Below are 27,913 nucleotides of genomic sequence, written 5' to 3' on the forward strand. Positions count from 1 at the left end.
ATGAGGGGAGCAAAGAATAGACTTGATAAAATAAAACTCCTATCAGTAGTAACACCTTTCTCTAAGGAAATTTTCAAGATCGCACACTTCAATGCCATGGCAACAAAAGTATGTAGGACCCTGTGTAGAGTTTTTAGAGAAGGTGAAGAAGACTTTATACCCATGGGCTACATGTGAATAGTCCCTTTGAATTTTCATTACTGCACATCTTTTTGTGTTAGTAGGTGACAAATTTTGCTTGAAAGCTGGTTTTGGATGCAAATGTGGTTGGCTAAGCAAAAATTGCTCATTTTGTTATATTTGACAGTGACATTGTTTCCATGCTCGAGTGTTGTTTCTTAAGGGTTAATCCCATTATCTTAAGAAGTTGTGTTAATCAGAAAAGAGTGGTAAGTAAGGGTGTTTCTCCCAGTACCGTAATAATGGTAAAATGCACGGGTTCAAGTCAATTTGCAATCATCAAAATAGATTTTTTCAAGAACAAGCTTAGCAGTTACATATACAATAGAATCATAGTTGGAGCTAAATCAGCAAAAGGATGTGATAGACAGAAGCTCACAAGAGAATATAGGGTTTGCATAACTTCCTATTAATCTTTTTCTTTTCGGACAGATGTGTGCATCTTCTTCTTGTAAAGGACACTTGTCATTTTCTCTTAACCTGAAGCTTGTTGCATCTCACACTATATAAGTGAGGTTCCAGGGTTAGAGAAAGGGTCCGAATTCTATTTTTCTAAGTGATACTTAGTCTATTTTTGGTGTTTTGAGAAAAAAATTTGTTGTATATTTTCTCTGTCAGATCTTGAGAATACAAGAATATAGAATGATATGTGTTTCTTGTTGAAGGTCATTCTGAGTTTACTATAAATTGTATACAATTTTCAAGGAAAATGAATACAAATTTTGAGCTATCCCCATATCAGTTCTTACTGAACTTTGTCTCCTTTTAATTACTTGGTTATCGTGATGTTGTATGAGTAAAGGCTTGTGCAATTGAATGCAATTCAGTTAGGATTTATATTTGTTCATCACTGCTATTAGTTCAATGGATTAAGTAAAAGCTTTGATGAATTTTATAAGGTTGCTGTAGTAGTGGAAAGGATTTTGAACAATGAATTCTAATAAGAACTGCTGATAAAAAATTTTGTAAGGAAACAAATTAGACCTAAGAATTTTCTATAGACTCTAAACCCCAATGGATTAGGTATTGATCAAATTTGATCTAGCTGAAAGAGAAATATGTCACAAATGGTTGTCAAAAATGTAGAATTAAATCAATTTTACTTTTATTTCCTGTAGATCTTAAAAGTTGGCCAGTACTTATTTGTACATAATGTTTTAGCTTCAGTTAGACACTATTGCTGAGAACACCTACAGATCTATAGAAGAATTTTTGGCCATATCTGTTATATGGGATGTGTTTATCAAGTTATCAAGAATTGTGTATGTATTTGAGGATTTGAGATGAGAATCAGAATGAAACTAAAATAATTCTCATACAGTTTTCCTAGTCTTGTATCATCCCTGGGTATACCCACCCTAGTTTTGTAGAGCCAGAAGAGTAGAAAACCACTCGTGGTTTTGTTGAAGTTGGGCCCAAATGGTTTTGCACAAACAATGTCTAATAAGAATTGGGTAGTCTTTAGATTGTGTGAGTATTTTCATCTTGGAATTAAGCATTTTGTTGCTTAGTAGTTTTAAAACACCAACAAAATGGTGACTCTGCTAGGGACCAAATTGAACCTATGTGATAGAAAAACCTTGAGAATTTGAAATGAGATTCAATACAGTAGGAGAAGGGCATGAAAAATTTACAATAGTAAGTTCTCTTATGTGTTTTTCCAAATTTATTACTTAAGCTTCATGCCCCCAGTATGTTTTTTCTAGTTCCAATAGTATTCTTCAAGATTGAATGAAGATTGCGTTGCTATTAAGTGTTATTTTCAATCAATTTAGTCGAATGTGGTTTTCAGAGTACTGTTGTAGTTTTAGAGTTAGAATGGTTGAAAAAGGGGTTTCTCTCTTTATAGTGTTTTAAATTCTACAAAGTGACAATTTAGATCTGTAGTGTTATGAATCATGTTTTGAATCTTTCTCACAATAGTGAGTGGTGACTCTATCTAAAGGATCTCTAAACTAGTGTAGATTAGTTACCTATAATTTTTTTCAAGAGTTTTCAATTAAAATAGGCAGATCTGAAAGTTATGTAAAGTTTTAAGCAAGAAGAAGAGAGTGTATAAGTTTCTAACCAATAAGCCTGGAAGTGTTGTTTGATTTGTTGTTATAAGACTTTTTAATGATAAAAAATGAACTACAACTATGATTTCATTTAGTTCTCCTCAAGGAGATGGTGACTCTGTAAGGTTATGATCAGTGGTGTGAAGATTTCAAATTAGCACTAGGCCAATCAGTAGATCAGTGTTTTCATACAACAACACTAAAGGTATTTTGATTTTCATGTTATTTCTTTTCATGAAAATTTGTCGTGAAAAGTGTTCTCCATCAAGTGAATTTTAGCACTAAGGGGAGGAGAATAGTCTAAAAGGTTTCATACACTTCATTGGATCCAGTTTCTATTGTTGTTTCTAAGTTTATGAAGTGTATAGTTTGAAGTGGTTCATGGGTAGAAGGGTATAGATTTGCTACAAATTTTAAATCAAAAGTCATTATAGGTGAATGAGGTTAAAAAAATTTAAAGGTGTCAAGATTCATTCCACCTAAGATGCAGCTAGTTACTGAAGTTCTTAGATCCATTTCTACCAAGCGATATATGCCATTGGATTTCAATGGTATCCATGGTTCCCCAAATGTCATTCCTAGTGATGTTAGAAAAAAATTTCCTAATTTTAATGGGAACCATCTTGTTTCATCTGGTCATCATATTGAGTTGTTTGCTGATTTGATGGGTGACTATGAGATTGCTCATGAGGACGTGCACATGAATTTATTTGTTCAAACCTTAGAAGGTGATGCTAGAGACTAGTTTTCTTTTCTACCAGTGTGTTCTATTTCATCTTGGGGTGAATTGCATTCTGCCTTCATGGAGCAATTTGGAGAAAGGGTAAGCATATCTAATTCATATGACAAGTTCTTCAAGATTCATGTTCAAAGTGATGAACTTGTCTCTTAATTTAACATCAAATTTGCAAGAGTTTTGAATGAAATCTCTAAGAATTATAGACTTGATGATCAAATGTGTTTAGCAGTGTATTTTGATGCATTTGACAAGAAAATGAATTATCTATTAAGGGATAAAGAACCACAGACATTATATTAGGCATTTGTGACCGCTAGGGATATTGAAAATAATTTGAGGTATGAATTTATTAAAGGTCATTTTTCTATGTACGACTGCTGGTATAATGTATTTGAAAGAAAGGATGAATGTGGTATTGGTGCTTTAGTTTCAAATAAGCATATCAATACCCCTATTGTAGGTTTTAATCAAATGGAGAATTTAGATCAGAATATGTATATAGTTAAGGTTAGCCTGGTTACAAATTAAAACACACATGTTCATGATGCTACAGCAGTAGGATGTATCTCAAACTTTGATAGGGTTCAGCAATGTGTTGATATTGTAGATCAAGAATTAGTTACATTAGTAAGTTCTTGTAATGGTGATTGTATACATGATTCTATTGCTAATAAAGTTGCTGCACCTAGATCTCATTTTTGTGCAAGTGAGGAAGCTGAGAGTTGTCTCCACGATCATGAGTTTGATATTGCTGATCCAAGATACCATGGAAAAGTGATACAAAATAAATAATATGAATCACACTTATCTCAGTCACAGTCAGAAGAACAGAAATCACATGCTTCTAACATTTCAGCAGTAGATGTGTATTGTGAAGAGGCTTCATGTGAAGACAATGACAAGAGAGGTTACTCAAGTCAAGAAGAGGAAAGTGCTAGTCTATTTTCATCTTCATTTGAATCAGATGTAAATTGGGAGGAAGAAAGCAATGACGGAAGTGAGTACTCTTTTGTCAGTAAAGATATGAATTCTTCTTTTGAATCTGAAAAAGAAAGTGCATCTCAGTTTTTGTGTTATACAAATCAGTTAGTCAATGAAAAATATGAAAGTGATTTATCCACAACGTATGACGATAAAGAAATGGTGAAGTCAGTTGATGTTAATGAGTTTGAATATGAAGATTTTAGGGAAGAGTTGTCAGGTGTTTTTATTTTAGACAGTAAAGATTTAGTGTATAGTGAGATGTTTAGGAATGAATCGGGGTCTATCTGTAATAATTATCCTAAACAAGCTAATGAAGAGGATATAATTATGGACACTATATGTCTGGTAGAAGAAATAGAAAGGGAGTCTTCATATAGTCCTAAGTTTTCTTTATACGCTAAAAATTTCCATGAGAATAAAATGGGTAGCGAATTTAAAGTATATGATAACGCTTTATATGATGATGCTTGTGAGGATCAGCAACTCATGTTTTGTCCTGAGGTTCAAAAGGGATCAATGTATGGAGTCATTAACCCATTGTTTGAAGAAGACATGGAAAATTCAGATTTAGTTGAGAATGAGTTTAATGATGATACATTGTCTTACTGTTGTGAGAGATCAGATTTTTCTACTTCTTGATATGATGGTGAAAGTATTGATGAGATTGCATCTTATAAAATTGATAACAAGGTGTTTGATGAAGGTTTTTTTGAAAATCAGCATGCACCTTGTAATGAATTTTATGATAAATTTTCTAATGAGATGACTAACCCACTTGCTGATCTCAAAGAATCATTTGAAGATCTTGGATTAATTTCAATTTCTGACATTGATGACATGTATGAGTACCAGTCAAATTGTTCTTTAGAGTACCATCCGGATATGCACAAGGATACAAAATTTGAAGGTATGAGTGATCCTCTTCCTCAAGTTGAATATGAAACTTTCATTTTTGAGATTGATAGCATGCATAGGTCATTAAATGAAGAGGATTTTTAGTTTGGTATGTTTGAGAATGCTGATCAGAACCTTTATAATGAGCAAGTGGTTGCAAGTGAATTTAGTTTTTATATGCATTACGAAGGTGAAGTTGTAGTTTTAGTTTTACCAAGAGAGTTGATTCATGATGCCAACCTGATTGGTGAAATTGATAGAAGAAATATTTTAAATTTACCTCATGCATGTTCAGATGAGAATCATATTTATGACAGAGGTAAAAAAATTTTTTGAATTGCAGTGGCCTGGGGCCATCGTTTATACATAATCTTAGTGGTAGTTTCTTGCTTTTGGTAAAGTTGTCAGAGAGAAAAATTTTGTTGTCAAGTGTGTGGTCTTCTTTCTCCAGAGATCTGAAAGCTTACCATGCCTGCAAGGGGCATGCATCCCCAGACAGAGCCACTATTGGTATGAATTTTTGTATGATAAAATTCCTTTGTCAAGGAATAGAAAATTCAAATCGTCTCCATTATTGGTGAGTACGGTTCCTAGATATGTCATATTTTTGTTAGCCTTTAAATTTTTTGGTAAAACCCTGTGTCCCATTCCATTTAATTCTTCCCTAGTGCAAATTTTTTTTTTAAAAATAGGAGGATAAGTGAATATTCTTTTCCTACCCATGTTGAGTTTGTTGTTCAATCCTTGTGAAAGAAGTTTTACCCCACCATTGGATCCTTTTGAATCTATAGTCATTGTTACCTCGCTATGGAAAAATGTTCGATTGTTACATATAGTGAGTTAGCAAGATTGATGACATGTGTCTGTGATACTAAAAAGTGAAATCCAGTGCCGAGAATTATGTTAACATGAGGTAAATTTTGGCACGTGCTATGTCCTAGGCTTGTCAATTTTAAGAATAAACACACGTGAAGAAAACTGTGAATGATGTCACCAGTGTCCAATTTTTTCTGGCAATTGACTAAGTTGCTATCAAAAAAATCCATACAACTTGCCAATGGCGACATAGCGAATGCTCAAATTTTGCAAAAAAGGCAGTGTTCTTTTAATAGGTTTATATGACCGCAAAAGTTCCCACACAGTATTATAAATGAGCACGACCACCTTCTTTTGCACCAGCATCAATTGGTTGGGTTTTTAATCAATGTGTGTTTTGTTTTCTATCACCGAAATTGAGAATCCATCAAAGGTTGCTATATCGCTAGCCAAAATAACACCACTTTTCTAGTAGCAACATAGCAAAGGCCTGATCAATGCAAAACATGACATTCTTTTATAACTAGAAGTGATTTTAAGGATCCCAAAGAAAATCTAATGCAAACTTTTCTTTTACTTTTGCGCAAGTTGAGCTTTATTTCCCAGTGACTGTTTACTAGGACATCGCTGTGTCATTTGATAGATATTTAATGTTTTTCCGGTAGCGATGTAGTGACTTGCTTGGAAGACACAAATGCGGCAAGGCCAACAACATGTGATGTCATTAAAATATAAAAAAAGAGTACATGTGTGTGCCAGCATGATCAGCCATCTCAGCGATAGTAGTGCATGGACCCACTCCCTAGGTATAAAGCACACAAAGAATTCTGATCATTAGATCAAACTAGGATCAAAGCCCATTGTTAATTCACTATGGAAAAATGCTTGAAAGTTAGGTATAGAGAGTTAGCGAGCGATTGCCCACCACTGTTGCAGTAAATTGCTGTCCACAAGATCTGGTATGGATTGACGGTGCTCATTAACTCACTATGAAGAGATGTGCGATGAATAAGTATAGTGAGTTAACGAGTGAGGGACCCACCATTATTTTCTTAAAAGTCATTTCAAATATCTACCATACAATCAAAGCAAGATCAGTGGTTATCGCTAGCTCACTATGGAAAGGTGCTCAAAATATAAGTATAACGAGTTAGCTAGTCGATGACACATGTCCTTGGTCATCCGTGGGCCCAATTTGAAATGCCAACTTTGAAGGAAAGATACAGATGGAGGAAGTTTATTGGTTTGACTACCAGCATGCTAAAAGGAACATTGAGTTAGCCTAGTTTTCATTCCTTAATCATATGATTTCAAAGATTGACAGCATAGGTTAAAATACTGAAGGTAGTGGCACTCTGCATATTAATGAGATATGAAAAGTTTCATGTGTGAAAAGAAAAAATAGAGTGTAACTTATAAGATTTTCTCAGTTTCACGTTATGCGAATAAAGATTTGAAGTCTTTTCTGAATAGAATCATTTACTAAGAGGATTGTGTAGATTTTGACACAAGTGCCAAATAGCATAAAAGAACTATAGATAAGAGATTTCCAAGTGCATATTTTACTGTAGTCTCTGAAGTGTTGCAGTCTTGCATGGTATAGCAGAAATGGTTCCAAAGAATTCACTAACTCTTAGACTATGGATAGCAGAGGGATTACTTGACAAGAGTAATTCGATCCCTAGTGTTTCTTCATCTCAAATTAGTTTAAGTTTGTTTGAAAGGTGGTTTGCAGAGAGGAAGTTGTTTGCCTCATATGTCAGTATGTGGAATTTTGATCGAGGAAGACTAGTAATCCCAGGTGTTTTTATGTGTTGTGATCAAGCTACTAAGGTAATGAGGGGAGAAAAGAATAGACTTGATAAAATAAAAATCCTGTCAACAGTAACACCTTTCTCTAAAGAAATTTTCAAGATGGCACGCTTCAATGCCATGGCAGCAGAAGTATGTAGGACCCTGTGCAGAGTTTTTAGAGAAGGTGAAGAAGACTTTATACCCATGGGCTGCATGTGAATAGTTCCTCTGAATTTTCATTAGTGCACATCTTTTTATGTCAATAGGTGAAAAATTTTGTTTGAAAGCTAGTTTTGGATGCAAACATGGTTGGCTAAGCAAAAATTGCTCATTTTGTTATATTTGACAGCCACATTGTTTCCATGCTCAAGTGTTGTTTCTTAAGGGTTAATCCCATTATCTCAAGAAGTTGTGTTAATCAATGAAGAGTGGGAAGTAAGGGTGTTTCTCCTAGTACCATAATAATGGTAAAACCCATGGGTTCAATTTAGTTTGCAATCATCAGAATAGATTTTGTCAGGGACAAGCTTAGCAGTTACATATATGACAGAATCATAGTTGGAGCTAAATCAGCAAAAGGGTGTGATAGACAGAAGCCCACAAGAGAATATATGGTTCGCATAAATTCCTTTTAATCTTTTTCTTTTCGGATAGATGTGTGCATCTTCTTCTTGTAAAGGACACTTGTCATTTTCTCTTAGCCTGAAGCTTGTTGCATCTCACACTATATAAGTGAGATTCTAGGGCTAGACAAAGGGTCTAAATTCTATTTTTCTAAGTGATACTTAGTCTATTTTTGGTCCATTGTTTTGAGGAAAAAATTCGTGGTATATTTTCTCTATCAGATCTTGAGAATACATGAATATAGAATGATCTATGTTTCTTTTTGAAGGTCATTCTGAGTTTACTGTAAATTGTATACAATTTTCAAGGAAAATGAATGCAAATTTTGAGCTGTCCCCATATCAATTCTTATTGAAATTTGTCTCCTTTTAATTACTTGGTTATCTTGATGTTGTATGAGTAAAGGCTTGTGCAATTGAATGCAATTTAGTTAGGTTGTATATCTATTCATGAATACTATTAGTTCAATGGATTAAGTAAAAGCTTTGATGAATTGTATAAGGTTGTTGTAGTAGTGGAAAGGATTTTGAATGATGAATTCTGATAAGAACTGCTGATAAAATTTGTTGTAAGGTAACAAATTAGATTTGAGAATTTTCTATAGACTCTAAACCCCAATGGATTAGGCAATAATCAAATTTGATCCAGCTAAAAGAGAAATATGTCACAAATGGTTGTCAAAAATGCAGAATTAAATCAATTTTACTTTTATTTCTTGTAGATCTTAAAATTTGACTAGTACTTGTTTGCATGGAATGTTTTAGCTTCAATTAGACACTATCACTAAGAACAACTACAGATCTATAGAAGAATTTTTGGCCATATCTTTTATATGGGATGTGTTTATCAAGTTATCAAGAATTGGGTATTTATTTGAGGATTTGAGACAAGAATCAGAATGAAACTAAAATAATTCTCATACAATTTTCCCAGTCTTGTATCATCCCTAGGTATACCCACCCTAGTTTTGTAGAGCTAGAAGAGTAGAAAACCACTCGTGGTTTTGTTGAAGTTTGGCCCAAATGGTTTTTCACATACAATTGTTAATAAGCATTGGCTAGTCTTTAGATTGTGTGAGTATTGTCATCTTGGTATTAAGCATTTTTTTACTTAGTAGTTTTAAAACACCAACAGACATTACTAGAGTAAGTAACTCTAATTTAGCACATGTTGTCTACAACACTGGAGTTTGCATCATTGCCTGAGTTTTCATGTAGACAACACAGTTATCCACACTCCCATTTTAGCACATGTTGTCTACAACATAATTTTTTGTGCTACACCTTTGTAGTCTTATCCTCTCATCATCACACTTATTCTTGTGCTTAATGGAGGATAACCCATATCTGGTGGACATGTGCCTAGTTGTATGACTTATCATATTGCTAATTTCTATGCATTCTAGAAGCTTTCTAGAGGCCTTTATATATAGGCACTCCTGGTGTACTTACACATTGAATATTGAATGAATATATTGTCATTTTGATCATATTCTCTTTGGTCTACTATTGTGCTTGTGTTTGAGTTCCTTGGTCTTAGGTGAATTCTACCATAAGGAAAATTCTTACACTAATAATAACCTCTAAAGCATTCCCATACTCTCCACAATAATGACAATTATACCACATATTGTAATCCCAATTGTAAGAGTTACCTTGATTAGGTGCATGTGTTTTCTTATTAGATGTCCAGTTAGATTTTGCCTTGGATCTACATTCATGAGCTCTATGTCCATATTTTTGATAGTTATAACAATGTCCTTCAAATCTAGGTGAAGTGGGTGTGTCATTCTTCTTTGATCTACATTCATGTGCTTTGTGTCTTTTCTTCTTGCAATTTAGATAGTTACTAGTAAACTTAGGTTTAGGGTTTTGCATACCATTTTTGCTCTTGCATATGTTTCTAGTGTGTCCAAGTTTACCACAATGGTGACAAGTAGATTTGTCTTTGAATTTTGCATTTCTTTGCTCTCCACTCTTTGATGAATCTCCTACCTTAGTAGATGAAGAGTTGTTGTTGTGTCCTAGACCATAAGTATTAATGGATGACCTTGGTGATCTCATTAGCCACTAATACATTAGGGGTCAATTTGCGATAGCAAGAAAATGTTATGTTTTTTTGGCTTTTTTTTTTCAATTATAGCTCAACGACATTGCAATTTTGACATCAAGCAACATAGGTGTCGCAATTGCAACGTCGTCAAGCTATAATTGAAAAAAAATCCCGCATTGGTCATTCGACAGGTTTTCTTCTACGACATATCAAGTCGCGTTATATGCCATTTCAAACATTGAAAACTTGAACTTTGAGGTGCATTGCGAGACAAATAGGAAGTTACTTGATCCAAGTTTGTGGAGTATGCACTCCCCTCTGTGAAAGTTTAGGCATTGTTGCAAATAGACCAGTGGTAATCACATAAGACTGAAGGGAGAATTATTAGAAAGAACAAAAGGAGAAACATCTCTTTGCAAACTTTGGGAAAGGGAGAGTTGTGCCAGCTCATCCTCATCTTCATATGTGTTCACAATCTCCCAAACCCAAATAAAACTTAATTGGTACTAAATTAGGTTGTGGATTTTATTTCAACTTCTTATGCATTCAAAAACCCTCAAACTTACCTACAAAACTAGGGGCTATCGTGTACATTATATGCATTTGGAGAAGGGTACGTGCACCGATGTTTTGCATTATATTCATTTGGAGAAGGGTATATTATCAGGCTCTGCAGGTGAGAAATGTCCACAACTTAGCAATTTGTGTGGGTGGAAATTTTATTGCTAAATGATAAATTAGTTGCATTCATACACACAGGTTCTTAGTATACAACACTACCAGTAACATATTCTGATTGATTGGTCAGGCAAATTCAATGTAATTATTTCTATTATAGCCAGTATCGTGTTATTGATGCCCAATGACCTAACACTCATCACAAAATATATACTATAAGAATAATTCATACATAATTCCAACACTCAAATTGACAAAGATCATGATTTTCCATCCATTCAAAATCATGCTATAAATAGAACAAAGTGAACTATCAAAAGGAGAACATTTAACTACTTATTGTAACTTATTATAGGTTTAAATAACCATATACACCATGAGATGCCCAATTTGGTAACAAACATTTTCACCTATGAAATACCCAGATCTGAGTCCATTGCTACTAGATAAGTTGCATTTGAGGAAAAAGTTGGATTTCTGAAACAAACTTGTGGAGGAGTTCCTTACCAAATAGATAGCACATCAAACTTGAATTGTTGCATTTTTAAAATTACCCATCATTGCATATCCTAATTAGGTTTTATACCAAAAATTGAGTTTAGAATACAAAATAGAAAGAGTGATTGTGCTACTAACCATAGCATGATACTCAAAGCCACTGAAATTCGAAGAAAAGCCCATAGATCATGAAAAGCAAGCCACGAGAACCCTTTCCAAGCCTCTTGGAAAAAGTAAACTATATACAAAAGCTGACTAATATCAATAATATACCATGATATGTTTGATGTAATAGCTACTCTAGCTAACCCTAAACCCACTTGGAAGATTAATAACCCACTCAGAAATGCATGAAACATCAACACCGCCAAGGCAATCCAAGCCATTACCATGACATTTCTCTGTGCTTGAAGAAACTTTTGCATTGGGAAACCTAATGCATAGGTAGACAGTTTTGGTAGCATCCAAAGTGCATATTCTCCTAATAGATTTGCTACATTCTCCTCCTGCCATAGTAGCTTCAAGATTGGAGTTGTAAAGATGTAAATAGAACTCAAGAGCACTGATGCAGCCAGTAGTATTAAACATGAATGTTGCAAATAAACTCCAAGAATTTGATGTTTTCCTGCTCCAACTGCCTAATCATAGAGGGTTTATTTATTTAGAGAACAAAAAATTGTAAACCTAAAACAATGTTTACAAGCTCAAATTAATCTTTATAACCATTAACTTGGTGAGTGAAGTTTTTGGGTTAGGTTAGGTGTTTGAGGACCTTGGAAACCATAGTAGAACCCTCATGAAGTTGAGTCCTTGTATTTTTATATGTGAGCCATTAGTAGCCCTAAGGAACATTGTCAGTTTGGATTGCAATTTGATCTTTTGGCAAGACTGCCTAATAGTTGATAAAGAGCCCTTACCCATCTCTGCATCATTCCCCTCATCCTTAGTAGGGATGAATCTTCTAAATAGTACCACATAGATTTTTTCGAGAAAAAACATATGAAAAGATCAAATAAATTCCATCTAAATTAACCAAAGTAGATATATAAATCCTATTTTAACTATAAGTTTACACATAATTATAGAAAAAGACTATATTCATATCTCCTTCCTAAAGCCAATCAACCCTTACCTTCTACTTCCTAAAAATAGTTCTCATTACTTACTTAAGTTCTCAAACAACTTGAGACTCCTCTCTACTCAAATCCTATGAAAAGACAAGATCTTGAATTTTTGTAAGTGACAACACACGATCTTGTGCCTATCTCTTCCTAGCATAAATATTACAAATACATGACCATTTCTTGATATGCCATTTAAACATATTGCAATTTCTTACTTCTATCATATGCTCATATGCCAGGCCTCCATCTCATAAGCATGAAGACATGAAATGAAGCCACATTGGTTGGAACTTAAAAGGAGGATTCTTAGGAAGTACAACTCGAGTAGCATAAAACTTAATAGGCCAATTATCTAAACCCCTCCAATCAAGAATTTCAAAAACTGGATAATGTACCCAATTTTGTTGTATTACTAATCTCTGACTACTGTTTCCAATCTTCCTATCCTCTGATATCAATATTCCTATTTACTCACTATTATTCACATTCATTTTTTATAATTTATTCATAACATCAATCATTGTTTTGCATGTATATTCACCACTATCTTTCTCTCTGATGTCATTATTTTTTGCATTGCAGTAGCACTATTTGGATGCGTATCTACTCACTGTTTCCTTACATTGTTTGATTGCTATTTTTTCTCTTATACATATATTATTTCTACTTTTATATGGCACACACATTGTTTCTACCCTTGGCCACCCCACTTCTCTTTGTTGTATGATGACCATCATAATATTCTTACTACATTTCTAGGTCTACTTTGTGTAAGCAAGAGCATCGTTTCATACAATCGCAGATATTGTATCTTCACCAAAAGTGTTGTACCATTATTAATAGAAAATGGTCTTTGACATTAGTGCTTGGACCCCTTAGACAAGACAGTAAATTGATGATCTTTATATGTTGAATATCCTTCAAATAAAAGTTGTGAATGTATCCAAGAATAGTGAATTTCCTTGCAAACACTCTAAATAACTTTAACAAAAAGGCAAAATTATCTCTCTTTCTACCCCTCATCATATGAGTCATGCTCTCTAATATTTATCATAGTTTTGATCTTCTTCTTCATTGAAATTAATTGCAATCATGCTATTTTAATGTCATTAAATCTACTCATATCATTGTTGATAGCTCTTTTGTAACCTTTGACAATGATGCTCCTCTAGACAATGGTAAATGTACATCTTGTCATGTCCTATCATCTCTAAGTTTCTATAACAGTCCATCTCACTGTCTCGTCATCACTGTTATGGATTCCATTTGATGACATATATGTTTTGTTATTTTCAACATTTACCATTGTTCTTGATCTATGCTCACTGAACATACATATAAAAGTGTGTCAACATTTCTTCATCACTATCCTTTAATGTCGTATTTCTTTATCACTATCCTTTAACATTGTTCCTAGATAACAGTGACTGATTTTGATGACTTTTGATTGATCTCTACTCAAGATATCTCCAATTCCTTCTCATTGTTTTTAGTCTTTTGTAGCACTTGTGTTTGTCTTTGAATGAGCACCATTTAATGACTTGCCTCTTGTCCTTTAATTTGTTGATCACTATTTTGCACTGGAATTCTTGTTCTTTGGGCTTTCCTTTTAGATTTTTGTATTCATCTTTTCAAAAACAATGTTCTTGTCTTATTTTATGTAATGCTTTGCTCTTAAACAAACTTGTATCTTTGTCTCTAAGACACGTGCCTTTTTTATCTCTTTCTTATTGCTATAATATTCACGAGACCTTATGCTCTATTGAACATCCTTTTGACTGAGTTGTTATGACCATCACTTTTTTTCCAAAATTCTATACTGGTAAATATCATTTAGGACCTAATATTCATGTAAAATCCCTCTAAGTCACAATATTTTCCATGGATGTCTAGATCAACCTAATAATCCTACATTTGGTGTAAGGTGCCATTCTTACCCAACTACCAATAGTAAGTTTACCAGAATCATAAAGATTTTTTTTGCAAGCAATGCAACCTAGATAGATCTTCATTTATATAATGAAAGTTAATAAAAATAGAAAATTGTTATAAGAACTCCTATACTGGAAACATTTGTGTAAAAATGTATTTGATCTGCTTCATATCTTCTCTAATAGCTATCACATTCTTTTGTTGTTTTCATTAGTGCCCTTGATATTGTCTTCATTTCTTAGTTTCTTTCCTTTTGTCATGACTCTTCATAATGCTGCTCCTAACTGCTCTTATCATCTTCAAGATCTCTGTAATATAAAAGACCTTGCTTGTCATAGCAGTGACATCTATTGAGAATCACTATCTTTTATTGATATCTCACTATCTAAGAGATGTGTACTATCTTAAAGCACTGTTGATATCATTGTTACATTGAATATCACTGTTCCATTGAATATCAATGTTATCTGTCACATTTTTTTCATTCTGAACATCGACACCAAAATGTACCCCTTGAGACTTGGGTTCTTTAGAAGTGAAAGCATTAGCATCAGCTCCAACAACCAACTCCACAATTAGCAACCCTTCTTCTTGCTACTTCACAATATCATCACTCTGAGACAGGATCTCAATTGATGATTGAACTATGGTTGGAGATTCCTACTTTTCCACCAAGTGCATTTCAACCTCTTCAGTTATATCTTGTTGCATAGGAGTTTCAAAATTTTCAAGTCTTTTTTCACTAGAATCAACCTTACCTAACTGGCATCCATCTTCCTCAAGTGGTTCATTTGTTTCCTTTGTTTTTTTTGAAGACTCTAGTTTCTCTACTTCACCATGTTCCTTAGTAGCACTTGGACAAATGGTTGGCATATCAACAGCTACAAAAATTCAGCCCTCTTCAATCATGGCTCTCTCATCTAATTGAGCCTTAGCATAAATCTCACCAAGTGATGAAGCACATACCTGTGACAGACCATTCAATATCATTCTTCAGAAAATGCATAACCTTAATTTACATTGAAATTAACTGTAATAAAATTAGAACAAAATTGAATATAAAAAATTTGAGAGAATTTGGCATCCCTAGATTTTCATAACAAAAAATGAATTGTCTCTTAACATATGAACATAACTCTCCTGTACAAAACGATAATTGTGTGGTTTGTTTTATTTAATAAGTATAATTATGGAGAGGCAAAATTGATAAAAATTTTTGGGAAAATTTTGCTAAAAGTCTTAGATGATACTCATTAATGGCAAGTTAAAGCAATGTAAAGTTCTTCTTTTCATGCAACACATATATCTTCTTTTCGTGCAACACATATAACAACAATGTAAACTTATCTTGAAACTTCTTCTTTTCCTACAACACATATAACAACAATTATAAGTGCTTGCAAGGTATATGCTTATGAATAAATATTACATCCTGATTTAAATGTATGAAAACAATTTTCATTCCTTTTAAGCTTCATTCATCTCGAGGTGCAATTCACAAACTCAAGAATAGTGGCTTTTGTTCTTTAGGATACCTTTAGGGGAAGAGTATGTGAATACCCCCTCGTGTCTAGAGTTCAGTTTAGAGGAGATGGCTATTTACACTGCTAAGGTTTGTTGAATCTAATTTTGAATAAAATTGCTTGCTATTGTATCATCATAGAAATGAAAGCAAATGATTTAAGAGTTAAAAGAACAAAATGGATTTTTTGAAAAGGCTCTAGAAACTTTCAAGAAAATACTATTGCTAATGATTTATTTCTGTTCTATTTTGGTATTTGATGAATGTCCATGCTTAAACATTTAATGTCATTATGGTTATATGAATGGATTTTTTGCCTTAGAACACTATCATCTTCAAAATCCCATATGAAATCTATATGACCATTTCATTTCTTCAATATGCCCTATGGATGTCCCTATGTAACTTTATATCTTTTAATTGCATATAATAATTATTTTATGTGCTTTTTCATGACTATGTTTGACTCATATAATTGTGATCTCTCTAGCACTATGATGTCGTTTAATATGCCTTGCTAAAGCTTGTAAATTTTTTCCCTTTTTCAATGTCATGTAATATGTCTTGCCTTGTAGCTTATATGTTTTGAAATTGTTGTTATGCCTTGTAGCTTGTATAATTTGATTGTTGGAGAGCTTCTACAACTAAGCAAGAAGGCCATTGCATGAGTTATAGCCGCGCGCTCGAGTATGAAAATTGTATATTTTTTAATCTAATGTATATTTTAACTAGACTTGTAGCTTATATGTTTTGAAATTGCTGTTAGGCCTTGTAGTTTGTATAATTTGATTGTTGGAGAGCTTCTACAACTAAGTAAGAAGGCCATTGCACGAGTTATAGCCGCGTGCTTGGGTATGAAAATTGTATATTTTTTAATCTAATATATATTTTAACTAGACCTTTAGCTTATATGTTTTGAAATTGATTTTAGTGGCTTAATGTTGTAAGTTCTCTTGAAATAAGACCTTCAGGCAGTTGGTCAAAGTTTTACAAATAATCTTATCCACAAATTTGCCTAGAGCAATTGATTGAATGTTATAAAAGGTGATTGGGTTAAATGCCTTAGGAATAAAGTCAAAGAAAGTATTTTTAAAATATTAAAGTATTTAGCTAGGTCTAAGAAGATTTGTGTACTTTTGACAGTTTTTCTTAGTTTGTGAAAGTTGTAGGCCGAAGTTTTCATGGCCCGATTTTTGCTTCCTATAAAGACCGATCATGTCAGATAATATAAGTGAAGAAAAAAAAAAGGAGACAATTGCTAGATTGTGGTCTAACTTGAAAAGAAAAGGTGATGGAAAATGTTATTGTCCTTGAAAAATTTGTAAGGGCTTAAACTATAGAAGACTGCTAATCAAAACAGTTAAGAGACATTGTAGGGAGAATGGTCACATTGAAGGGGGGCATGACTATCATCCACTGGTAAGTTGTTCATTATATCATTTTAACAATTTATATACATATGAAATCACTTGATGATGAGTTGATGATCATGGTTTATTTATGTTAATCAATTTTATATAGGTTGATCTCCCCAAGAAAGTACATGATATGAACCACAACAATCTGAAGAATATGGTTTTTGAAGTGGAGGAACATGGAGGTGCAAATATCTAAGGTGAAGATAATGATTCCATGGAAGATGATGATCATGCGCCAGAAAACACAATTGAAGATGATGGTATAAATGCATTGATCCATGACACATTTAGTCCAAGCATATCTGATCATGATGATGATGATAGCCTCGATGTACCTCTACTTGAGAAGGCATATGAGCCCCTATAAAAAGACTCCCAAACAACTCTTCTCTATGTTGTATTGTTGTTGTTGAACTTGAAGGTTATGAATGGTTTATCCAACATAACAATGTCACGTATGTTAAGGTATGTCATATATGTATTTATAGTTAACAAGGGGTGAATAATGTACCACTAATATTTTTTATATTAACAACCCCTATTTTTTGTTTATAGATTGATAGGCGAGTTTTTGTTACCATCATCAAATATTCTACCTTGCTCATATCGAGAATTATTTTCTATTATGAAAGATATTGGAATGGAGTATCAAGCAATACATGCTTGTCCCAATGATCATATTATATATTATAAAGAACATGAATTTGCAACACAATGCCTCTTATGTCATACGAGCAGATATCAAACAGATCGACTAACAAAAAAGGTGCCTTAAAAGATTCTTCGTTACATCCCCATTATTCCATGGATGCGACAATTATTCAAGTGTAGCAGCTTGGCTCAATTTATGGATTATCATGCATGCAATAGAAGTCAAGATGACATTATTTGAATCCCTGTGGATGGTTCGGCATTTATGCACATAGAGCAAAAGTGGCAACACTTCAAAGAAGAACCTTGTAATCTCAGGCTTTTATTGGCAGCAGACGGTGTCAATCCATTTGGAGAGATGAGATTTGTTTACTCGGTGTGGCCTATTTTTGTTATTAACAATAACATTCCTCCGTGGATGTCAATAAAGAGGGAGCACATTATGTTGGCAATGATTGTTCCAAGTATCTTATTATTTGATAGTTATTAATTTACATGTACTTACAAATCTTGCAGTAAAATGGTCACAATAATTATGTAATGTTACTATTCATTCAAGTAGGTAAATATCAAGTTAAAGATATGAATGTATATATTGAGCCTCTTATCGACGAGTTGGTGGAGTTATGGAATGGTATCACTATGTATGACGTGTCTAGACCAATAGGACAAAGACAATTTCAATTCCATGCAATACTTGCATGGACAATACAAAATGCCCCAGGGTTAACACATTTTTGTGGTATGTTAGAGTGAATTCAAGTTGCACACGATAATTCTAATTATAAAAATCAACATATTTAATAATCCAATTATATCATTATCTTGTAGGTCTTCAAACAAAGGGAAAATTTGCATGTCCAGTTTGTGGTCCAAAGATGAAATCTCATCATTCAAAAAGTTTAGGAAAGCAGGTGTTTGATGAGTGTAGACACTTCCTCCACAGGAATCATAAGTATTGAAGTACAAAAAAACATCTTTTCAATGGGAAAGAAGAGACTACATCAAAGCCATGAAGAATGACACCTCACCTATGGAAATTGGAATATAATAGAATTAATCATCGAGGTAATGTCATTTCACCTAATGGTTTATGTTTGTAATTTATATATTTCTATTGTGATTTTGTTTACTAATTGTGTAATTAATGATCATGAAGGTTGTCAAGGTAGTACTGACAACCTTTGAAAGGGACTAAAAAGCTATCCCAGACAATTTAGCAGGTTTCCCTACTACGAGCACTTACAAATTGTGCATTTGTTTGATTCTATGTATATTGGAAATAATATAACAGAGACATTGTGGAAAATATTGGATGGAAGGCGTGACAAAGAAAAAATTGTCAAAATTTGTAATGACATTCATGAATCCAATCATGCATTGAAGAATTTCATTCACTCAAATAGCAACAGAGATCAAATTAATATAAGTGCCCTTCCTTGGTTATTAATGGAGCAAAAAAGTGATGCCATAAAAGAAGTCATACAAAAAATTTGATTTCCCACAAGATTTGCTGTGAACATAAACAATCTCATATCAAAAAAAAGTGAATTTGGGCCAGGGTTCAAAACACATGATTGGCATACTTTCATCAAGGAAAGTTATGTTCTCCTGTATTTACAATATATTCATAAACTACATGTACTATTCATTATGTTATGTTAGAAAACAATGAAATGATTGGTTTATAATTATTGCAGTATGTACTTCCTCTATCTCTCCCAGAGCCCTTCAACAATAACATCAAACAAGTGATATACGATCTTGGAAAATACATGAGGTAAGCAGTAATATCTATTCAATTTGTTGTATGTATTTATTATATTCATGATTTATTTTTCTTGCTATGTAATCTATTGTATATTATTTTGTAAAGGCTCGTATCTATATATTTTTTGTGACTTGAATCTCTTAATGTAGGTGTTTGTCATCTAAAGAAATCCATAAAGAAGATATAAACTATTGGAAGAGAAGAATTCCTCATTTACTGTGTGAAATGAAAAAGTGTCTACCTCCAACATGTTTCAATGCACAGGAACACTACCTCATAGACCTAGTTGAGGAGATTGAATTGTGTGGACCTGTACACACTAGGTCAATGTGGATAGTTGAGAGGCACTTCAAATATTTGAAGGCTTTGGTTCGACAAAGAGCACATCCTGAGGGTTCTATGGTAGAGGGATATATGGTATACCAGACTATGGTGTACATTACTGAATATCTTCTTAAGTTTGCATCAAATATCTGTGTAGATCGCATTTGGGATCTCAAGCCTTTTAAAAAATTAGAAGGGGAGCACTTGATGGGGAAAGGTACATTGAGGAAAGTGAGAGGCAATAAATTATAAGATGTTATTGTAATAAATTATTTCTTAATCTTCAAAATAAATCAGTTGTAAGTTGTCTATTTTTTTTGGTACAGGTGCTCGAGAGTGGGATGCACTACATTTGTATATTGCAAACAAATTTTGATTGGATGATAGTATGGATTGAACGATGTCAACATTCTAGTCAGACATTAACATGGGAAGGTGTATCTTCATTGGTTAAAGAAGCTCATCGTAATGGAGATTCCAATGTTACGCAAAGGGAAATAGATTTAGCACGTGGTTTAAGATATTTCCAGGTACGTACAAATTTATTAATCACCCATATGTTTATCAACTCATGATACAATAATTTTGACATGTTTCACATATTATTGCAAGTTAAACACCACAAGGCTATGTTTTGTAATGGTCAAAAATTTTGCATCAAAGTGTTGGATGACACGAAGAAAACTTGTGATTCAAGAATAATTGCAGTCTTTCAAGTGACTAATATTTCATCTAGAAATGACTTACATCCTCGAGAGTCTTAAAATTGATACTATGGCATTTTGGATGATATACTTGAGTGTGACTTTAGTTCCTTCAAATTAGTACTCTTCATTGTCAAATGGTACAGGCTACGACTTAATCCAAATGATCTTGATAGAACTGTTATTGAACATGATAATGGATTTACAATGGTTAATACAAGGTCATTTGAGCCATTTGGGGATGAACCCTATGTTGTTCCAAGCCAATGTGAGTAGGTATTTTACTCAGAGGTTCCACATAAACCAAGTTGGTCATTTGTTGTTAGACATGAACTGAGAGGAAGGCCAATAAAGTATAATGCGATGGAAGAAGAAGATACCGAAGAAGTAGAAGATGATATAGATGTTGCCACTGATGATGATGATGAAGATGATGCTGATGTTGATGATGATGATGTTGATGATGATGACGACGATGATGACGATGACGATGATGATGGTGAAGATGATGATGATGATGACGATGATGATGATGACGAGGATGATGATGATGATGATGATGATGATGATGATGATGAGGATGAGGATGATGATGAAATTTAGAGGTATGTCATCAATCCTTAATCTATTTAATATTCATTTCTTGATAGAAATATATTTGTCTTATATGGTTACATAATTTATTCATTATCTTTTTAAAAGCTACAAGTTTCAACTAGAAATAGAATACTGCTAATCTAAATTAACTATTAATCTAAATTAATTAAATAAAACTATTTAAAACACATATTGATGCATGAATGTATTGAGCCTTATTTTCTTTCAGGTCAAAAGCATTTGTAAGTGTTTAGTTTAGAAAAGGGAATTCATTAAATATCTATAAAATGGAGTCGTACCTAGAATAAAATTCATAGGGAAAACATAATATAAGTGCTTAGCCCTTCACTACGCCTACTTCCCTAGTAGGCTTATAATGTGAGCCTGATTTAAGTGTTACATTGTGTACCTTTAAATGTTTTTAATTTTTATGTGATGCTTATGATGGATGTGATTATGATTATGATGTGATTATGCTCATGATAATTTAATTACATTTGCAGGAAACTAAACCCCTTTCAGGAGCATCCCGCATAGTCTCATGGATCAATAGGTATAAGTCAATACTCCTTATAGATAGTCTATTTAATACACTTATCAATAGTAAGATTGATGTCTTCTAAGATCTCTACCATTTGCAGGTACCAGCAAATAGGTATTTGTCAGAAGTGTCTTCCTTGAGTGAGGGAAATATAGGAATAGAAGAGGAAAGTGGGATGTACAGTTTATCTAGAATAGGGAGATTAACTAGAGATCAAAGGACTAGAAGGAAATTGAATAAATGAATGAAATTTTTCCTTGATCAAGGGGGGTCATGTTCTTATGATGATGAGTGGAAGGTGACATGGAGGTGCCCTTGAGGTACCAACATCTACAGAAACATTGGATACCTAAGGAACTTCCTCCAATAAACACTAATTTTTGTGTTAACGAGAGGATATATCACATAGCACCATCATCATTACATGGTTTGGGCCTATTTTCTATGGACGACATAAAGGTGTCTTACAACAAAGTTTATGAATTGATGGAGTATGTTGGACCATGTTACGATTACAAAAGTTGGATGCATATTGTTCAATATAAAAAAAGTATGCGTAGGTATGCCCTCTGGTAAAATTATATACAACAACAAGACAATAACCAAAGTAAAAGTGTGGCTATATATATTGATGAAAGGCCAAAAGAAATAGGGAATATTGTGGGTTTTATAAATAGTACATGACCTAAGTCAACTATAAAGCAACCCAATTGCATATTTGAGGCATGCAAGGGAAATTGTGTATTCATCTGTGCGATAAAATCAATACGTGTAGGGGAAGAGCTTCTTATTGATTACAATTTGAACCACATAGATACAAACGAGGCTACTATCATGGGGGTGGTACATACTATTAAACCAACTTCTAATCAATGGCTCCAACATACCATTTAGTCAATAAATTTTTGGCTAACATTTTTATACTTGATCTTTGACATAGGGGCACAATATGGAGCAACCACCCAGAGGGGATGCTGGCAATGTTCCTGGCTCATCTACACATGAGCAGGTAAAACTCATTGTAATTGTGCAAACTAGATAGAAGCAAAATGTTATTTTTTTAATGTTGTTTTCTTCATTGTTTTGGAGTAATTTTGATAATACTAATACTATTGTTTTTATAGAGGGCCAGTGGTCGGAGGGAGGGAAAGGAACCTGTAGTCCCTCAATAGCGCACCCCTGAGGAGGACCCTTTTTATATTGATTTAGTAGAGACCAATGACCTGATCGGTTCAATTAAAAGGTTGCTAAAGAAAATTGGCAAAGAAATTATACGTTTGGAAACCATTAAGCGTACTGCTTAAGAAATAAAAGATAGGGCATCTGAATTGTTGCACACCTCTGAAACCTTAAAAGTAAGTATTAATAAAATTTTTAATTATAACAAGAGTTCAATAATGGTTTTTATGTTATGCTCTTTCATGGCATTAATTAAAATATGGATGCGTTGTCTTTACAAATTTTTTTGCATGACTTTGAGCCCCATTCCCATGATGAGGGTGTTGCAGGTGGTTTAGGTAGATCGCATGTTCCATTCCCCACTTGTGTTTTCCACTGAATATATATAGGAATTATCATAATCATTAACAATACATGCTCAAACAATCCTTTTTTCTAATGCTCTAACAATCTTGTCCATGCTAGTCCATGCGTTCTATATTTATGCATGCTCTAACAATTTTATTCTTCAGCTTTAGATCCTATGATGACATTGCCTCCATCTAGGACAACCACAAATCTCTTTCGAACTGCTGAGTCGACAACACACAGCTTACAGGCATCGACTATTGCACCATCTACTGGTACAAAAATCCCTCTTTTTCTCTCTTTTGTTATGTGTGTAAGTGTTATGTGTTAATACTTTGTGACAAAGACTTATGAAACTTATGAAACTTTTTGCAATAGGAGTTGCAACATCATTTCTTGGATGTTCCTATGTTCCTAGTATGGGAACGGTGACGGATGTCATATTGATTGTCAGCAACAATGAAGGCATTCCATTAAAAGTAGCCAAAGTTCCAAGTACTTTAAAGTTATTATTCTATAGTGATATAATAGTAATTTATTTTTTGATCACTCTTCATCGACTAATGAACCCATGATTATTTTGTAGGGAATGATGTTTTTTGGAAAAAACTTGGTGATGAGTGTTTGCGAATATTTAGGCCCACTGTGCGTACCTGGCGGAACATCATATCCTAACTAAAACCCCAAACCACTATTTTGATTTCATGTCATTGCTAGAATAGTTTTCCTTTTCATCCATTTCTTGAACTATATTAAAGGTAGCTTCACTTCATTTATGAGTCTAACATGTTTTTTTTTTACTTAAAAGGTGGAATAACCAAGACAAAAAGTTGAAGGATGACCTTATATAGAGCATGACCCAACTCTTTGGACCTCATGCATTCAAGAGAAACAAGCTCCTTGAAAAATCTGGTTTGTGTTTGAAGTATATTAGGGACCAGTACAGAAAAAATTTACAGGATAATCCTAGGTACGAGTGTCCACCCTATGTTCCTGAGGCTAAGTGGCAAGCTCCAATTTTGGATGGAAAGTATAAAGCTGACAAGAAAAATGCAATTACACTAGTAGAGAGTACACCAAGGTATGAGATATTGTTGAGAATGTAATTATGTACTAATTAACCTCTATATTTATGCTATCTAACATATTTCAAACTTTTCATAGATTGCCTAACACATCAAAGGCAACAAAGGTAAGACTAGAAAAGCATGGGACACACAAGCTTGGCTCTAGTGGTTTTTTGAAACTTCAAGCACAAGTTGTAAGTATTAGTAAATGAAAAATTGTATCAATTTTTTTATATATTGTGATGGGAAATGCTAGGATAGACTAGCTTGTCTATGCTCCTAATCCTCAACTTTTGCAACTTTTGTATTTCCTTTTGATATTTTAACTAGCCTCCATTGGTTGATGAAACAATGCAAGTAAAATTCACCATACCATGCAAAAATGTAGGGCTCAGAGTTCAAGAGATGCCTCATAGAAGAGGATAAGATAATTGGCTTCCAACAAGGCTATAGAGCCATGGTTGAATGGCTACAAGCTGAAATCAATGTGGAAGGTTCTAATAATGATGCATCTGAGCCACAGGTAAATAAGCTAAATGAAATTTATTTCAAATTGAATACTTTACCAATTAGTCTATTTGATGTTAAGTTCCAATATAAAGTGAGTATATATGTTTTAAGCAAGCAATGATAACAATGCATAGGATGTTGGAATACAGCCTGACTATCCTTCTACACAATTTGTGAATGCTGAAGGTTCACATGATGTGCATCCCATTGGTGGAGGTATACATTTTCTATTAATTTTTTTATATGTAATTGCAATTGGTGTGTGGATTAATGTAACATTTTGTATAGCAGCTGTAGAGGATCGAGGGGCCGATGTTCATGAGCATGTTGACGTTGAGTCCAGACAAAATGATGTGGTCAGATCAGGTAAAGAGGGCCATAGTTATGTTATTTAAAATAATTAAATACTTGTAACAATTATAATAAATTATTTTTAATTTAACTCTTTTATTTGTTATTGCAGAGGACCCCCCTTTGCAAGAGCATAGGAATTTGAGATCATCAAGAATAGAGAAAAGAACAACTAATGAGGGGGAATTGATGATGACACCGATGCTCCTCTTAGACCTTACATAGAAAAAAGAAATAGAAAGAAAAAAAAGAAATGATTGTCATCTACATACCTTAATTGATTATTACTAAATTTTATGTCTCAATGAATTTAATTATGTGCTAATGAATGTTCATGAATTATGTGTTAATGCAAAATATTGATGAATGTTGCATGTTTACTAATCTAATGTGTTAATGAATGTTATCATGTGATATTGATTGAATGTTACATTTTATTAATGGTTGAAAGAATGAATGAATGTTAGATGCTAACGGGGAATGTAGAGTGATGTTAGGGGGAGGGGTGTGGGGCCAAATGAGCTTCCACCTTCACGTGGTTGGCCCTGTTTAGTAGATAATATTAAACTATTCTAAAAACAAAGTGAAGCTCAATAAGATACTAAATATTTCTCTATTTTGTCCTGTGTTTAGACTGTTGTCCTATGCATGTAAGGCTTCATGCTTTGAACTGTCATGAAGTTCTAAACTTGTAGCTTTTTTATTGCATCCTTGGATCTCAGCACTGTCTTGGGATTGTATTATCACCAATGATACGATTATCATAATTAACTAGGGAAACCCTTGATCAGCACTATCTTGGGATTGTGTTATTTGAATATGTTGCTGCTTGGAAGAGGTTATTTTAAGCAAAGGGAATTAGGATTTGATCATATTAGTGATACTAACACAACACAACACACACTCCAGCCCCAAGAAAAATTCTTTTGACCTGGAGCTATGGATTGGTGAGGCCACAAATGGGGGACCTCATCCACAATTAACAAAGTTAAGGCTCAAGCCTAAGAGCAAATTGGCACAAGCCTACAATGACAATGGCCTAGTGGCTATTTGAACCTTGTTGGCCCCTACACCATCACCACCACCACTTAACCAACATACTTAGTGGTGAACCTCACTTTTGATATTACTAAGCAGTAAAGGAGGTATCACTATTAATACTTGTCAATTTCCTGTCCATATTTTACCGATCCTTCATTTGAATCCATGTATGGTGCAGGGGAACCCAAGAGAAAATGAAACTATAGGGTACACTAGGAGCTATGTAGGCAATAATGAAGGTACAAGGGAAATCAATGCCTAATGGAGACCTATTGAGTTATTTGATGATGAATCATGGCTATTAAAGCTATTAAATGTAATAAATTTCACAAAGTTGAAAAAATGTAAGGTATTGCCAAGAATAGGCAAATTGGCACAAATAGGAAGTCAATATGATGTAAGGGGTCATTTGAAGTCCTAGGGTGTCCTAGGAAGAGTTATGGGTGGATGGTAGTGTTTACATGATGTAATAGGCTATTAAAGCCCCTAAATGATGTAAAATGCAATCAAAGTGCAAGATCTTGTAAAATTGCCAACATTGGCAACATAAGCCAACTTAGGCTTGAATGGGGTTAGTTAAGGTTATAGGTGTGTGAAGAGGGTTTTAAAAGGTATTTTAGAGTAATTTAGGAATGACATTATAGTTTTCATAAGTCTTTAGCCAAGAAAAGGTCACAAAAGATATCAAAGGTAATGATGTTAAAAAAGTTATAAAAAATGTCTATTTGCTATCATAAGACAGTTAGAAGAGCAGTTGGCATCCAAGGGGGCTTTAGTTCAGTTTTATGAGTTAGTTAGATGGGAAAATGTTTAGAAAAGAAATTTCTTTATAAGACACAAGGGCAGAAGTTGAAGAGAGGTGTATGTAACAAGAAAATAAATTAATCAAAGAAATCTACTATTCACTATCACAATGACAGTTTCCTAATTGCAAGATTCGACTTGGTAATCCAATAAAGTTCTTTATATTTAAGATTTATTATTTTTTCTCCTTGAAAATATTGTCATGATTTGTTAACTCTTGGAAAGGACTTTGTAAGTTATTTTTAAAAAAATAATTATCTTTGAAATCTTTGTTGTCACAGGGAATGTGACTGATTGTCACAGTTTTGTAGTCATTAATGGAGACAAGCCTCTCCCACTTTCTATGAATGGACTGTAACTTGTGGGAGAGGCACTTAAGTGTATGAATATGTTGTTTTTGTGATTTTAATGTAGGAGGATGCAGGTGATAGTGGACAAAGAAAAGAAGAATAGGGTGACTGTTGTACCAAACAGTGAAGATTTGCAAGTTACCACATGGTGAATATGAGCAAATGGAGGTTGGAATGGATAAATGTGTGTTGAAAACATTTTAGGGAGTATGTTTAAAGGTGTTTGAGCCAATAGAAAGGCTTTATGAGTTGATTTAGGGTCTTTTCTAGGAAGCCCTAGGCTAGAAACCCTTAAAGGGAGGGTTTGATTAAAAGGTGTCTAGAAATGCATGGAGGGTCAAAAAAATTGTGGAATCCTATCAT

General features: G+C 33.6%; 1 pseudogene; it reads left to right on the top strand.

The window, feature by feature from the left end:
• The first annotated feature begins 4,116 nt into the window (after nucleotides 1-4,116).
• The window catches only part of LOC149551622 (AP-1 complex subunit mu-2-like), a 34,606-nt pseudogene continuing 10,809 nt past the window's right edge, over nucleotides 4,117-27,913 (top strand).

This window comes from Cupressus sempervirens, chromosome 6 (genome assembly GCF_028749045.1).
Source record: "Cupressus sempervirens isolate cs-2001-9-10 chromosome 6, ASM2874904v1, whole genome shotgun sequence".
Classification (NCBI taxonomy): domain Eukaryota; kingdom Viridiplantae; phylum Streptophyta; class Pinopsida; order Cupressales; family Cupressaceae; genus Cupressus; species Cupressus sempervirens.